General features: G+C 40.5%; 1 protein-coding gene across 2 annotated transcripts in view; it reads left to right on the top strand.

The window, feature by feature from the left end:
* LOC109966427 (storkhead-box protein 2-like) overlaps positions 1 to 14,474 on the top strand; it is a 64,420-nt gene that overhangs the window by 13,635 nt on the left and 36,311 nt on the right. The window contains exon 1 of one of the 2 annotated variants that reach the window (XM_020611252.1): positions 13,169 to 13,244. The exons of the other annotated variant lie outside the window; for it this stretch is intronic. The gene's annotated coding sequence lies outside the window, so the exon portion shown is untranslated. Of the gene's footprint in view, positions 1 to 13,168; positions 13,245 to 14,474 lie in introns of those variants that run through there. 2 annotated transcript variants of the gene reach the window in all.

Genomic DNA, 14,474 nt, shown 5'->3' with positions numbered 1-14,474 from the left:
TATTATCAAAGATCAAGATCAAAGATTTTTTTATTGTCAATTCACTATATGTGCAGGACATGCAGAAAAATCAAAATACTGTTTCTCTCTCACCTAATGTTGAATTCCATTACCATTTAAAAATCTAAAATAGAATAAAAGTAGAATAAACACAGAATAAATAGAATATGAAAACTGAATTAAAGTAATAAGGATAAACTACATGGTACAATCTAATAGACTATGATGAAACTCAAAGCCATGTGCAAACAGTCACAGTAGTGCAAATAATAACAAGAAGATTGTCAGGTGGTCAGCATCACCAGGGGCGTTGGTGATGGGATGCATAATAGCTTATGAAATGACCAGATATGATGGAAAAAAAACAGTCAGCAGCAGATTCACATATAATTTAACAAAAATGGGGAATGTATTGATTTTGTGCAAACAGCAGGGGTAGTCTTTTTATGTCATTTTATGTTCTGTGGTGGTTTACGGTTGAGGAGCAGAGGTGGGGAGGTAATGGACAGTGTTCAGCATCCTCACAGCCTGGTGGACGAAGCTGTTTGTAAGTCTGGTGGAGTGGGCCTGAAGACTCCGACACCTTCTGCCTGAAGGCAAGAGTCTGAAGTGAAGTGTGCAGGGTGGGAGGTGTCATCAGCAATGCTAATGGCTCTGCAGGTGAGGTGGGTGTTAAAGATGTCCTTGAGGGAAGGCAGAGGGGTGCTGATGATCTTGTTGGCTGTATTCACTATGCGTTGCAGGGTCCTTCTGCAGGAGGCAGTACAGCCTCCGTACCGCCCAGTGATGACGCTGTCAGTGGTGCCCTGGTAGAAGGAGCGCATGATGGGGGGTGGGACACTGGGTCTCCTGAGTTTGCGGAGGAAGTAGAGGCGTGATTGAGCCTTCTTGGCCAGTGATGTACTGTTGTTGGTCCTGTGCTGGTGTGTTCTATGTTTCAAAGCGGCCAAAAAAGTCATTGAGGCTGTTCAGCAGAGAGATGTCACTATCACAGTTCCGAGTTGGGGGTTTACAACCTGTGAGGGTTTGGATGCCCCTCCAGAGACTTTGTGAATCTCTAGTGTCACTGAAGTGTCCACATATTTTCTTGCTATATTGGCATTTTGCCTGCCTGATTCCAGGGGACAGGTTGGCTCTCGCTGTTGCTAGGCTGCATCCTCTTTTTGTTGGAAAGTCCACATGTTGGTGCAGATTGGGCAATAAAACCTTTAAATCCGCGTGAAGCCCCCAGCTGCGATGAGGAATCTATCTGGGTGCGCTGTCTCTTGTTCACTGATGGCCTGGTAGAGTTCATTTAGTGCCTCACTCCTATTGCTGGTGTTAACGGTGGGAGGTATATATGCAGCTATCAACAGAATTACTGAGTACTCCCTACATAAATAGAAAGGCCAACGCTTGATGTTAATAAACTACCCCAACAGAGAACAGTGTTTATGAACAGTAGCAGTGTCCCGACACCAAGCATTGCTGATGTAAACACAAACTCCCCTTCCATGTGTTTTACCTCCTTCCACAATTACTCAGTCAGCTTGGTAGCATGTTAGCCCAGCTAGCTGGATAGCGGAGTCCAGGATGTTGTCATTTAAAGATGAAAACACAGCAATCCCTCACATCATGCCATGCAGATCTCAGGAGCTGTATGTGGTCTATTTTGTTGTCCAGTGTTAGATTTTTACCTGGTTCTTTTACTGAAAGCGCGAGAAGTGAAGACAGGAGAGGACTGTATAAAATCAACAGGAAGTTTACTCAAAGTCTGGGCACAGGTGAAGTCATACAGCGGTGGGATCAGAGAGACAGCTCACGCAGGAAATCCGTTCTCTGGACCACGAGTTACGTTTTCTCATTACATTTATCTTCTTGGGCTGGTCCGCCCTGAACAACATTTCACACTTCCTAATCCTATTGGCCATTTGGTGTGAGCAGGTCAACCCCTGCCTGCGCCTGCTTGCTGAAATGTGATCTAAACCAGGTGTGTGTGCGTGTGTGTGTGTGTTGTGATTGTCAGGTGGCAGCTAATCAATGAATGCTGAACAATTGGTTATCTGCACTGCAGACACCCTATCTGTATAGGCTATTGCAGGACAAAGCAGGACCTTGTCAGGGCCGCTCGGCGGGCGCCGTCTCTCCTCTGGGGTGCATCCCGATGATTACCTTTGCCTCCTTATATAAACCTCTGGCAGACGCTCCGTCTTTGCCAGAACATTAACATAGTAACGCGGACTGTACATGTTGGTAGAATGCTACACTGACAGACACTGTGCGTTTTGGCTTGACTCTACCACACTACCTACGCGCTACGCTAATTCCCACTACACTACACTACATATTATACATATCCACGTACCGTACCTTCCCATGTTATGTTCTTTTGATACTTTGTGTTCTCTTTCTTTACCTGCTACCGTCATGTTTTTTCCCCTAGCACCTGGGTCTGCACACTTGAGTCCAACCTCAGTCCTCCCTCACCCTCCTGGTGAGGGGGGCTACCATAACAGACCTAGTGAGCATGCTAATCGGGCCAGGTGGTCATCTCAGGTTGTAGCCCCCCTTTCTCTGCAAGATACCACATGACAAAGCAGAACTTGGAATGAGCTAAGCGGGCCTAGGTGAAGGTGCAAACCAGGCCAACAGGTCTTTGTTAAAATGTAAAATAGGCCATTTGATTACTTGAAGGCACAGACATCCTGTCTCCACAGAATTTGCAGCATAAAGTTCCAAAGTTTTACTTTGAATATGGCAGTCATCAATACAGTTTTAATATATATAAGCAAGGAAAAATAAAGTTCTGAAAAGTAACTAAAGCTTATAAAGTAACTAGAGCCTATAAGATTCAAATCTTACACCAGTGGCCATAATGAGGGATGGTATCGCGGGTCTGTGTGGGCTAGCTGCTAGCCTAGCCTGGATGCCTCCACGTTTGCCCCGCTTCTGTTTTTGCTCACACCACTTCAGACGCCTCCTCTCAGGGGGTGGTGTAGGTGGTGTGTCCGGTGATGTCGGAATCCGGTGGAGAAGCCCCAGGCCTCAAAGTTCCTCTGCAACTTCCTGGTCCAAGTTGAAATGTTTTGATTTATTCCCTATATCCATAAGGCAGTGGTGACTGTATCTTGAGCGCAACGTAGACATTGGACTACGCACACCAGAACATAAACACGTCAAATGCGAACACACATTGTTAAGCACATAACTTGGAGAGAGAGGGGCCGCTGTGTTCGTTTGCGTGTCTCACAGGTCCTGGTTAAATGAGAGCAAAACTTAAAAAATGCATTCAGAGTCAACTTCAGTGCAGAGTCAAACTGGAGCCTATGGCATGACAGTGCTGTGCTGTGCAGTGCTGCTTTGTGCCTTCATCATCCTCACCATTTCTTATGACTTCTTCTGTTTTAGTGTGAAAATGCAGCTCTTCATTCTGTTGTACCCGGTACTTTTAAAATGGACAGCTCCACACATCAACTTTAATTTAGAATAAATTCAATGTGCGGAGTTTGTGTATAACAAAGGTTCCGCGTACCTATCGTTTCTGGCCGGCCAGTTGATGTATGGGACTGCTCACAGCTCTGACTGCAACCAGGAGGTCACTCTCTGATCAGGGAAGCATTCAGCTCAGGACCGCATATCGGATCTCTAGCTCAGCTCAGCCTGGCACAGGAATACCGCTGTTGTTGGTCCGGGACATTACTCAGGAAATGGACCAGTCGCAAAACAGTGCTGATTTATTCAAAGGATCACAGGTAAAATTAACATTACACGCTCAGATATCTTGCACCTCCAACATGCTCGCAGGCAGATGTCAGATGAAAGACCCAGAGCCCACCAGGCCTATACATTTTTATCACTTTGGTTGGGCTAGCCCCATACTACACAGAAACGTCAACCGAGACGTCTCTCTCACCAGCTTTGCAGCTGGCCATAGCAGTAGTCAATACATGAAGCAAATCAATGTGTGTGTGTGTGTCTGTTGATTAAGTGGTGTGTAACTAAAAACATTCTCACACGACCTCTAGTAACATGTCGTGGCTTAAACATAAGAACATATTATGGCTAAGGCTACAGTTATACACGTCGTAATAATAATATTAAACATCCTGTCTGCTGACAGTCAACTTTTCTCTCTAGTTATCCTTGACCAGATGTACCCTGTAGAAACTCATAAGCATGCCTAAGCATTTAACAGTCTAACTAGACATCCTATCTCCACTAAACATTTCTAATACATAAAGTATCTATCTAATTTCTATCTGACTTAAAAAACCTAACAATACCAAGTAAAATCCAAGCTGGTATCACTGATACCGATACCGATATCAATACAACAAAATGAGGGAAAATTGATGGGTTCAGACAATAGAGACTGATGGAGACGAGGAGACAGGCAATAAGTGTTTGCCACTTTTACTTACGACAAATGGTGTCACCCTGCTCACATACTGTGAAGAGACATTTCTGCAGCCTGTTTCTTTCTGACATTTCTGTTTCTGACATTTCTGCAGCGGTGGGACTATCTGCATATTTACAAAAGAACTATGTGCAAATAGATTATATTATTGTTTATAAATTAAAACGTTCAAAAAATTAATCAAACTAAACAAAAGTAGCGGTAGTTGTAATATAACAATCTAAGTTACTCTAATAGAATTATGCCAATATGAAAGAGTAAGCTTTTGTGGAAGAATGAATCAAGCAATTCACATTTATGAAGTTACAGATACCTTTTATTACTATTAACAACTGAGATCAATCAGACATTACACACACTGTACTAGGGAGCTAACAAAGTCTGCTGAATGTGGGCACACATTTAGTTGACTGAAACCTTCTAAGACTGGACAGGCCACACGTAACGACTGCTCCCAAATCAAGGGGGTCTCAACCTTTTGTAACCTGAGGCCCATGTTTAATTGTTAAGAAATTTCTGAGGACCACCTTGTCAAATAAATGGGAAAAAAATGTATTCAGTGTATGTATTTGTTGTATTTAGGGTCATATTTCCTCACCACACGCTTTGGAGATTTTACTGGCACAGGGTTGTCTCCCATTTCACTTTTTCATTTGAAAAACCAATCCATTTTGTGTCACTGTATCCAAGAAAACATCGTCTGGTTATCTACAGTAGCTAACAGAGGTAAAACAGGTTTGTCACTTCCTGATAATGTGTTGTGAGTGGTGATATTAAAAAGTCATTGAAATTATGCATTTTAATTTCACCTTTTATGTGAATTCTTAAGCAAATTTAGTAAATCCTTAGCTTAGTAAATAAGATAATAACAGCAACAACAACAAATATTTATTATTTGAAGCTAACCCTTTGCCGTACTACTCCGCGGCCAACCAGATGGTGCTCTGAGGCCCATGGCCCGCTGCTTGAGAATGGCTAATCTAATCGCAATCACAATGGCGGCCTGTGCATTTATATAACTGCAAAAGGCTGCAACTTAAACAAATATGTGCGCGTATGACATGCAAGACATGCATATCTTGGCACAGTGGTGTACGAACCTTGACCGCTGCTCCTCAGCTTGCATTTTGCTTTGACATTCTGCATTATAACAGATCATTTCTTTTCCCATTATTATTATTAGTCTAAATTAATCCACTGCCAAATATAGGATCTTGTTAAAACTCAAACTTCTGATTTTACTGCAGCACAACAGATCAATACTAGGGCACGTGCCCCAGTAAAAAGGGTCTAACAACTCTATGTTCTCAAGCCTAACATGGCTGCTGATGTATATTGAGCATGGTGTGATTTTAACTGCTTTTGATTATCATTTCAGATCGCTGTTTGTTGTGGATTATAACTTTGTGTGTTTAACAAAGTATACACTATCTTACTTTTACAATGTTTGTGTGAACTACATTACAGATAAAGTTTCTTTGCTTAGATTCACCATAAAATATATGACTTGAGTGAGTAGAGGTTGTGGCTTGCTGTTTATTACTACTTCTAAATTAATATTTAATTACCATTTATTTTGATTTTACTATTTTAAAATGTGTTTATGGGTTGATGATATTAGAAGTCTGCTGAAATACATTCTTCTTACTGCAACAAGGAATTAAAGATTTCATGTTTGAAAGTGTTTGATTTTAATGTGAAAAGTGATGTTTGGAAATGTGAAGTTTGTGGCAAGCCTTAAAGTTTCCTGTCAAACTGCTGTGTCATTTTGGCCATCAAACTGAAATGTCATTTTAGCTCAGCCGTTGAAGTCATTTGCATATGAGCTTCATTTTACCAACTTCCCGAGGCAACTAGTAACTGTTATCATGTTTTGAAGAAAACAGGCTTGCTTTTGTCACATCCTGGGTGCACACATGTAGAAGCTAAAAAGGACATACAGTGTATTTAGGAATGCACATGTCAGAACAATTATACAATTATACTCTGTTGTCCAACAGAAATATGATTGTCACATGGGCAGTTTGTCCTATGAAGATAAAGCATTGTATTTTGTTGCCTTTCATGGGATGAACTGTACATCTACCAAGATAATGGACTGTGTCATTGACCAACCAGACAAGGACGTGCAGACTGAAAATCATGACTGTACCCTGGATAAGAAATATGAAAGGACTGTAAGGACTGTGACAAAAGAGGAAGTGAGCTTCGGGCACCCTTTTGGACAGAGCAGAAGCATCGGCTTCGAAACGCTGGATTTCTTATTAAATTAGGCTAGTCTATAGAGGTTCAACTTAGAGTGGTTTGCTAGTGAGCTGCTTGTCCACAATGTGGTAAAGTCTAGTCCCTTTCAATTAATGACAGTGCATTAACTCACTAAAAGTAAAATAAATAAGCGCATGCAGAAGACCACAATCACTTGAACAGTATTCTCACTGGAGTTTCCGGTAGGGAGGGTGGTAATCCTCTGGCACAAAAGGTTATGTCCTACATGTATTAAAGACTTAATTGCCTTTGAGATCAGATCCTGCTTGGACTCTAGATTCTATGATCTGGCACCCATGGCATATATGAGTACATTAGAAGGGAGTATTATAACGTAAGAGTCTCATTAAAAGCACTCGGCTACTACCAGTGTATTTCACTCATGTTTACTATAACATTGATATAAACTGTCTGTATAATGAGTGCTTTTACTTTGGGTACTTTAAGTATGATATTATACTAATACTTTTCTACTTTTACTTAAGTATCATTTCAAATGTAAGACTTTTACTTGTAACATTTGAAAAATAGGAAATTGTCCCCCCAGTATTTGTCATGACCAGTCCTGAAATGCCCACTAAGAAAATATGTTCTCCATTTTTAAAGAGCCTTTAAAAGCATGGTGTTCCTTGTTTTTTGACTTATCTGCAATGTTACAACAATGAATTATCATCTTAGACATGACCTAAAGCTCAAAAAATGAGGTGTACATACTGTATGTTTTAGTACCTCTATCCTGAAGCCACTCAGTTTATACATATTTCGCAAATTCTCGCTCGCAAGATCAAAATAAAGTATTTTGTGATAGTTTAAGGATTTCCTTGAATGGGCGTTATCTCCAGGCCATTTCATGCTCATGTGAGCTAGCCTGACATCAACCAGTGCCTCCACCATATTAGCAAAATGTTAATTGTCTTGTTTGTTAGGTATGTTTTCAATAAACCTTGTTTAAAAAAAAAAAAACACCCGCTGGCGTTATTGTAAAAGCAGAATATTTTGACTGCGCCTGGTTTTGTGGATCTATTTTACCTCCTGCTGCCTGCATTGTGATCAGAGGATTGGAGAAAAATAAAGGGCCTGAGGTTACTGCATGTCCAAGAATGTTCTTGTACAGGAACCCGTTGTTTTACCTGACCGGGTCTAACCTAGGTTCAGCCAGCCAGTGAAGCCCCTCACAGTAGTTAATGATCAACTCAGTGGATTCCTTCGGAGCACAGTACCTGTTTGTTTTGACTGCCTGAGACCAGTGTGTGTGCTGCATGTGATGTGTTGCTGGTTAACGAGCGGATTAACAATTCATGTTCATTCAACATTCAGTGCAACACTACCTGTTGGAATTAATTTTACTACTTTGAGACTGTATGTGGTCATGTGGGGGAAGACACAGTGACCACGGGGTGGATTTACCGACCTTGGAGCTACTTGAAAGTGATATTTCTACTACTCAGTGGGACTTAACCATAAGTTTAAAAAAAAAAAGGTGCATGTCTGTTAATGCCTGTAAGGATAGAAAGAATTTTTTTTCACTGTTCTGTTGAACACCAGCAACAGGAGTGTTGCACGTTCATGAACTATCCTCTCATTTTTAGGAAGAGGCTCTCTGGTTTTATCATTCTGAAATAATTATTTCAGAACTATTAACTATTTGGAGTTATGAGGGGTGCCAAGCTAATCTAGAAGTACCCAAGATTAAACATTAAATGGCTGGAAACAAGCAAAATTAGCACGCCGTGGGGACTTTAAGCAATACTTAATTTTACTTAACATTTTCAATGCAGGACAGAGTTGGCTACTTTTACAGTACATTTATTATTTTTACTTAAGTAAATGATGTGAAGACTTCCTCTATCACTGGTGCTAAAGTGCAAACTGACCTGCTATAGCTATAAAAGAACTGCAGTGTGTAAAACATGCAGCACTTGTGTACTGGTGGTACAACAAAACTCCCTATGACATGGTGTTGAAAAAACGGTATGCGCAGTACAGACAGCTGCAGGAGCAATCGGCTTGAGGAAATTTATAGTACTAGTGTTACTACAGTAGTGTTTGTAGTACTTTGAGAGTGCAAAACATGCACATTTGTGTCGAGTATACCAAGAACTTCACTACTCACTTATGAAGATGCCACAGTGTTGAACCAATGGAAACAGTACAGTCAGCTGTGGGAGCAGTCAGCTCGAGGCAAGTAACAGTACTAATGTTAGCAGCTATTTTCAGAGCATATTAGCTGATAATTCTACCTTGTTGAAGTCAATAACTAAAGCTGTAAGGTATTTCATTTACAAGGACACATGCCTGTGCTGTTGAAAATGTGAGATTTAGACAAATGATGACAAATGATTAAGTTGAGGTACCTAATATCAAGTCAGCAGGATTTCAGTGAAAAATGCATTCAAGCACTGTATGCAACAGCAGCAGCAGTGTGAAGCAGCAGATGGACAGAGTACAAAGGTTTACTGTGCACTAGTGCCCATTGTTTACTATTGTTGTTTTATGCATTTGGTTTTTGTTGCTTGAAATACAAATCTGCTTTGAGGAAAGACTATCTCTTTTTTAATATGTTTTTCTCTCTATCATAAAAATATACAACACAATGACAATCTAACTTCCAACTGTGGGTAGTTGCAGCTTTAACTACTTCCTAATGAAAGAGTTAAACTCTTGAACATATCTTATGATAAGACTATCTCTTTTTTAATTTTATATCCTAAACACATACACTTTAATATATGTATAATTTTTCGAAACAGAAGCTAAATTAAATGCAATATTGCTATATTATTTTTATATCAAATTTTGGACCATGTATCAAGATACAACTCTAAATGTGTGAGAGGAAGAAATGCACACCCCTACAGATGACTGTCACTGGAAAACACATCAGAATCCTAAAAATATTAAACAAAAATGTGATAACTAGACTTTTTTGTCAGTGCAGCATTTCTCAGTATAGGCTAAATACATTTATTCAAATGCCAATACATGTTTTTTAATACGTATTTCAAGGCCAAGGTTTTGTTTTCCAGCTCAGATTTTGTTTTCAATGCCAAGTTGTATTTTTCAGTGCCACAGTTTAAAGTCATTCATTTGGCTCCATGCAAAAAAGCATGATGGGGACATACTTACATGTTCACTGCAATGCCTGTGCTCCAGGAGCCACTCAGTATACATACACATGGCCATAGAAAAAAAAAACTACTGTTACTGTTAGCCAACACACTACTGTAACTGTTAGCTAACACACTCATGTCACTTTAACTGCCTGTTTCCACAAAACAGCTAACTTAAGTAGACACCACACACCACCTGCATTTCATTCAAGGAAACCACAGTATGTAATGAATAGACACAAATGGTGATGGTTAGAGTTGCCATGGATACTGAATTGTATCCACGGCAACAACTACCATCAGGTACCCCAGCTAAGCAGGTGGCTGTGAACACGGAAATAGGGCACTTCCGATCTATTTTTTTTATAATCCATGGTTGATGCATGTACTCAGTAACAATACTCAACATCACATATTAGCTAAAAGGGAAATCCACTAATTTTTACGCTTCATTTACTCAGGGTTGTTTACTTGAGATCAATGTAAAAAAGGCTTGTCCACATTCGCAGAGTTAGAATAATTCACACCTGAAATTGCCAAGCACAACCACAATCTGCCCTGATACACAATGAATAGTTCCACAGGAGCAGTGGGAGTAAAGTGCATCTGTTTCTAGCAGAAACATGGTAATCTTGGGGGTAATCGTGCAGAATCGTGCTGCTGCCCAGTTCCGAGCTGTGCCAAGCTCTGCCTTCAACAAAGCCAGCTCACTAAGACACGTGATTGTCTGAAATGTTGCACCAAGGCAAAGTCCTTACACATTCAGCATTAACGTTTTAGCTGTTATTCTTAGGGCTGTCCCCAATAGTCAAATAGTCAGGTCATTAGTTGAGAGACTCCGTCAGTCGACTGGGACTCCAGTCGAGCCTTTGTTTTTATCCATCCATCCAGCCATCCATCCATTATCTATACCACTTATTCCATGAGTGATGTACATGCATGTTGACTACAGGACCGCTAACTACCCTTTTTTAAAAACTGTGTTAGCAATGTTAAGTATGTAGTTCTTGGGGTAGCTCTCCAGTGGGTTAGTCCCTAGAAGTCCCTTAAACTGTTCGGTCTGAAAGCGCCTCACGACATTTTAGTTACATGTGCTTCACTGCCTGTTACACATGAAGATCAGTTTACTTGTCATGAAGAGTGCCACTCAGCATGTCTAAACACAGCTGCATTATTTTTTCTGTTTGAGACTCAAATGTGAGAAATATGCCTTAGTGATCAACAGGGTTACCTCTGCCATGGGTTAGAGACAAATTACAAATTTTAATTTTACCAGGCACAGAGGTCTGAGGAAAAGTGCGATTGAGGTGCATTATGGGAAGTGTAGGTTCAAGAGTTTTTTGAATTTGACTCATACTGGAAAGTCAAATTCGGGATATTTCAAACAGTATAGCACAAATGTGACCATTTTTTAAAAAACTGTCTCTTTTGGGTCCCCCAACTTTATGGATGTAAATGCTTTATCAGGGGTCTACCCTTTCATTTAATAGTTTCAAAACACTTTTAGTTCCAACCACTTTAACATATTGCATGCATTTGTAGTGTGTTCATAAAATACTGTTCATTCTGTTACAGATGTAGGCACTCAAAATGTCACTCTGTGCTGACATAAGAGGCCACTTTTACCATGACTATCATTTTTTCTGCAGCATGGCATGTGCTACAGTATGTCTGTTGATGGTGTTCAGCTTACATTCACACATACAGCACCCTGTGCATACACAAATCATAGCCCATACTATAATGAATGTAAAGAAAAAGCCCTTGGGTCAGGGTTCGCTTTAAGCCGTGATGATGATTAAGTGTCGATTGTGAGACGAGTTTACTGTAATATTCTCAAGACTTTCATATCAGTTCAGTTTGAGTTTCAAACCAGCAAACCCTGTCTTTTAAAATTATGTTCCTTTGCAACTAAACCGCAAACACAGAAACATTTTGTAGGGAGCATATTTGATTGATTATATCTCAATTCACCATAATTCTTGAATGAATTGTTAGGTATTTTTAGTCAGATAGAAATTGGATAGATACTTTATGTATTAGAAATGTTTAGTGGAGATAGGATGTCTAGTTAGACTGTTAAATGCTTAGGCATGCTTATGAGTTTCTACAGGGTACATCTGGTCAAGGATACTAGAGAGAAAAGTTGATGACTGTCAGCAGACAGTGTGTTTAATATTATTATTACGACGTGTATAACTGTAGCCTTAGCCATAATATGTTCTTATGTTTAAGACACGACATGTACTAGAGGTCGTGAGAATGTTTTTAGTTACACACCACTTAACCAACAGACATACACATTCACACGTTGATTTGCTTCATGTTTTGACTATTGCTAGAGCTAGCTGTAAAGCTGGTGAGAGAGACGTCTCGGTTGACGTTTCTGTGTAGTATGGGGCTAGCCCAACCGAGGGGATATAATGTATAGGCCTGGTGGGTTCAGGGTCTTTCATCTTTCATCTGCCTGCGAGCAGTTTGGAGGTGCAAGATGCCTGAGCGTGTAATGTTAATTTTTACCTGTGTTCATGGAATAAATCAGCACTGTTTTGTAGTTACTTGGACTGCCTCGTCTCTCAGAGTCAGTATGGTAAAAAGTACCGGGTACAACAGTATCGGATCAGAAAGGAAATAAGTAGTATCGCATGTAACTATAAGCTACTTTCCATTGGAAATAGTTGGCAACACTGTTCACATGAGAAACAACTTTAGAGGTAAGTTGGTTTAAGGTTATTGTTAGGTCAAGGTTACATTTAGGGTTAGGTTAGAAGAGGTTATGGTAAGGTAAGTCTCCAGAAAATGAGTTTATGTCAATATTTAATTCCCTTGTGGGATGACAACAAAAGTGTGTGTGTGTGTGTGTCCTACATCCACCCTTAGTATTTTAACTAGGTCACATCAGAACCCAGCTGGAGTACTGCAACACTGGCAAGAGAGCATATGCGGACACACACAGACACAGTGTAGTAGACTGGAAACAGGAGTGTGGAGTGTATGTATGTTTGTGTGTATACATGTTAGTGTGAATGTGCGAATGATAACAACAAATAAGAACTGGGGATGTGTTGTCATGGCAACCCTCTTGGCAGCCCGCCCACCAGCCCACCATGTCTGTGGGCATTACACAGTGAAGGAGGGAAAAAAGAGTGCAGAGTGAGGCAGTGTGTGATTGGTCACACCCCCTTGTCTTTGTGTGGCGCAATGCTTTATGGGTAACCCTTAACTGAATGCTTATTTGTGTGTGAGTGGGAAGAGTGGGTTGTGTGTATGTGTGTGGAGGGGGGGTGATGGGGTGGGGGGAGGAGCAGGGTCTGTGTGTGTGTGTGTGTGTGTGAGAAAAGGATGAGCTAGCGTGTGTGAGAGAGAGAGAGAAAGAGAGAGAGAGAGAGGACAGCACTGCCAACAGAAGCAACACTGACTGGCTGTTAACCGGGTTCTATTTTTACTAAAGGAGTGCATTACTATCAGCCAAGGTATGAATCAGTTTCATCTGTCTGTCTTTTTTATCAGCTAGCCTGTTAGAAGTAGCTGCTAGTTAGCATTAGCAAGAAAGTATCCTAGTTCTACAGAGAGACAGAGAGAGAGATGAGTGATAGTGGAATAGATACAGACATACTATCGTAGAGAGCGATAATGGAGGATTATAGAAAACAAGAGAAATTAATGGATGGAAGGAGAGCGAAATGAACGGTGAGAGAAGGAGAGCATGATAAAAGGAGGGGGTGTGGTTTGGTGCTGTGGACAAAGGAGGCTGGCTGATTGTTTACTACCACTGCAGTGAGAGATAAATGGACGATCAATGCTCTGTCATTCTCTCTCACTTTCTTCTCTCACACTCTGCTTTACACAGCTACTCCCTCTTTCCTCCCCCCTTTGCATCACAGTTCTTGTCTCCAAATCTCTCACCTTATGCATCATTTTCCCCTCTTTTCTGACTAGCTCCGTTTCATCTGTGTTCCTGTCTTTATCTCTCTCTTTCTTTCTCTCTGTGTATTAGCCAGTGTAGTAGCATTGGAGTGAGCATGGTTGTAAGCTAACGGCTACTGCTGCTACAAAATGGCTCTTCTTTAGCTCCAGCTCAGTGATTTTATTGCTAAGACTGGATCTAACAGAAATATTTGTGCTGTTGCAGAATCTGAAAGCTGTAAAACTCAACAGTCTCAATGCGTTCGTGCTATAGTGATACCAGGTGTTTGTAATGTTGTAGTTCATTATGTTCTGTCTATAAGTGAGCTATCTGCCTGCTTTGAGACTTTGGTCAGTCTATTAATTCTTCAACAAAAGAAGAACAAATCAAGCAGTGTAGGTATGGTAAACATCAGTACATGTAAATGTACTAGTGTTTGTAGTAGTGGTGGTAGTTATTCACTTATGCAGTTTTCGTCTGCACTTTTTAAAACTTCAGTTTTCTTTGGTCACATGAAAGGAGCTCTCCTCAGGTTTTGTCTTAGTTAGCACTACTCAACTAACAGTCTCCAATGTGAGGTGCTGTATTGTGTTAGGTATTTTTAGTCAGATAGCTATTGGATAGATACTTTATGTATTAGAAACGTTAGTGGAGATAGGATGTCTAGTTAGACTGTTAAATGCTTAGGCCTGCTTATGAGTTTCTACAGGGTACTTCTGGTCAAGGATACAAGAGAGAAGAGTTGATGACTGTCAGCAGACAGGGTGTTTAATATTATTATTACGATGTGTATAAC

The sequence above is a fragment of the Monopterus albus genome, unplaced genomic scaffold (assembly GCF_001952655.1).
Source record: "Monopterus albus unplaced genomic scaffold, M_albus_1.0 scaffold111.1, whole genome shotgun sequence".
Taxonomy (NCBI): Eukaryota; Metazoa; Chordata; class Actinopteri; order Synbranchiformes; family Synbranchidae; genus Monopterus; species Monopterus albus.
Note: the sequence above shows the minus strand (reverse complement) of the source record. Positions and strands in the feature narration are given on the sequence as shown.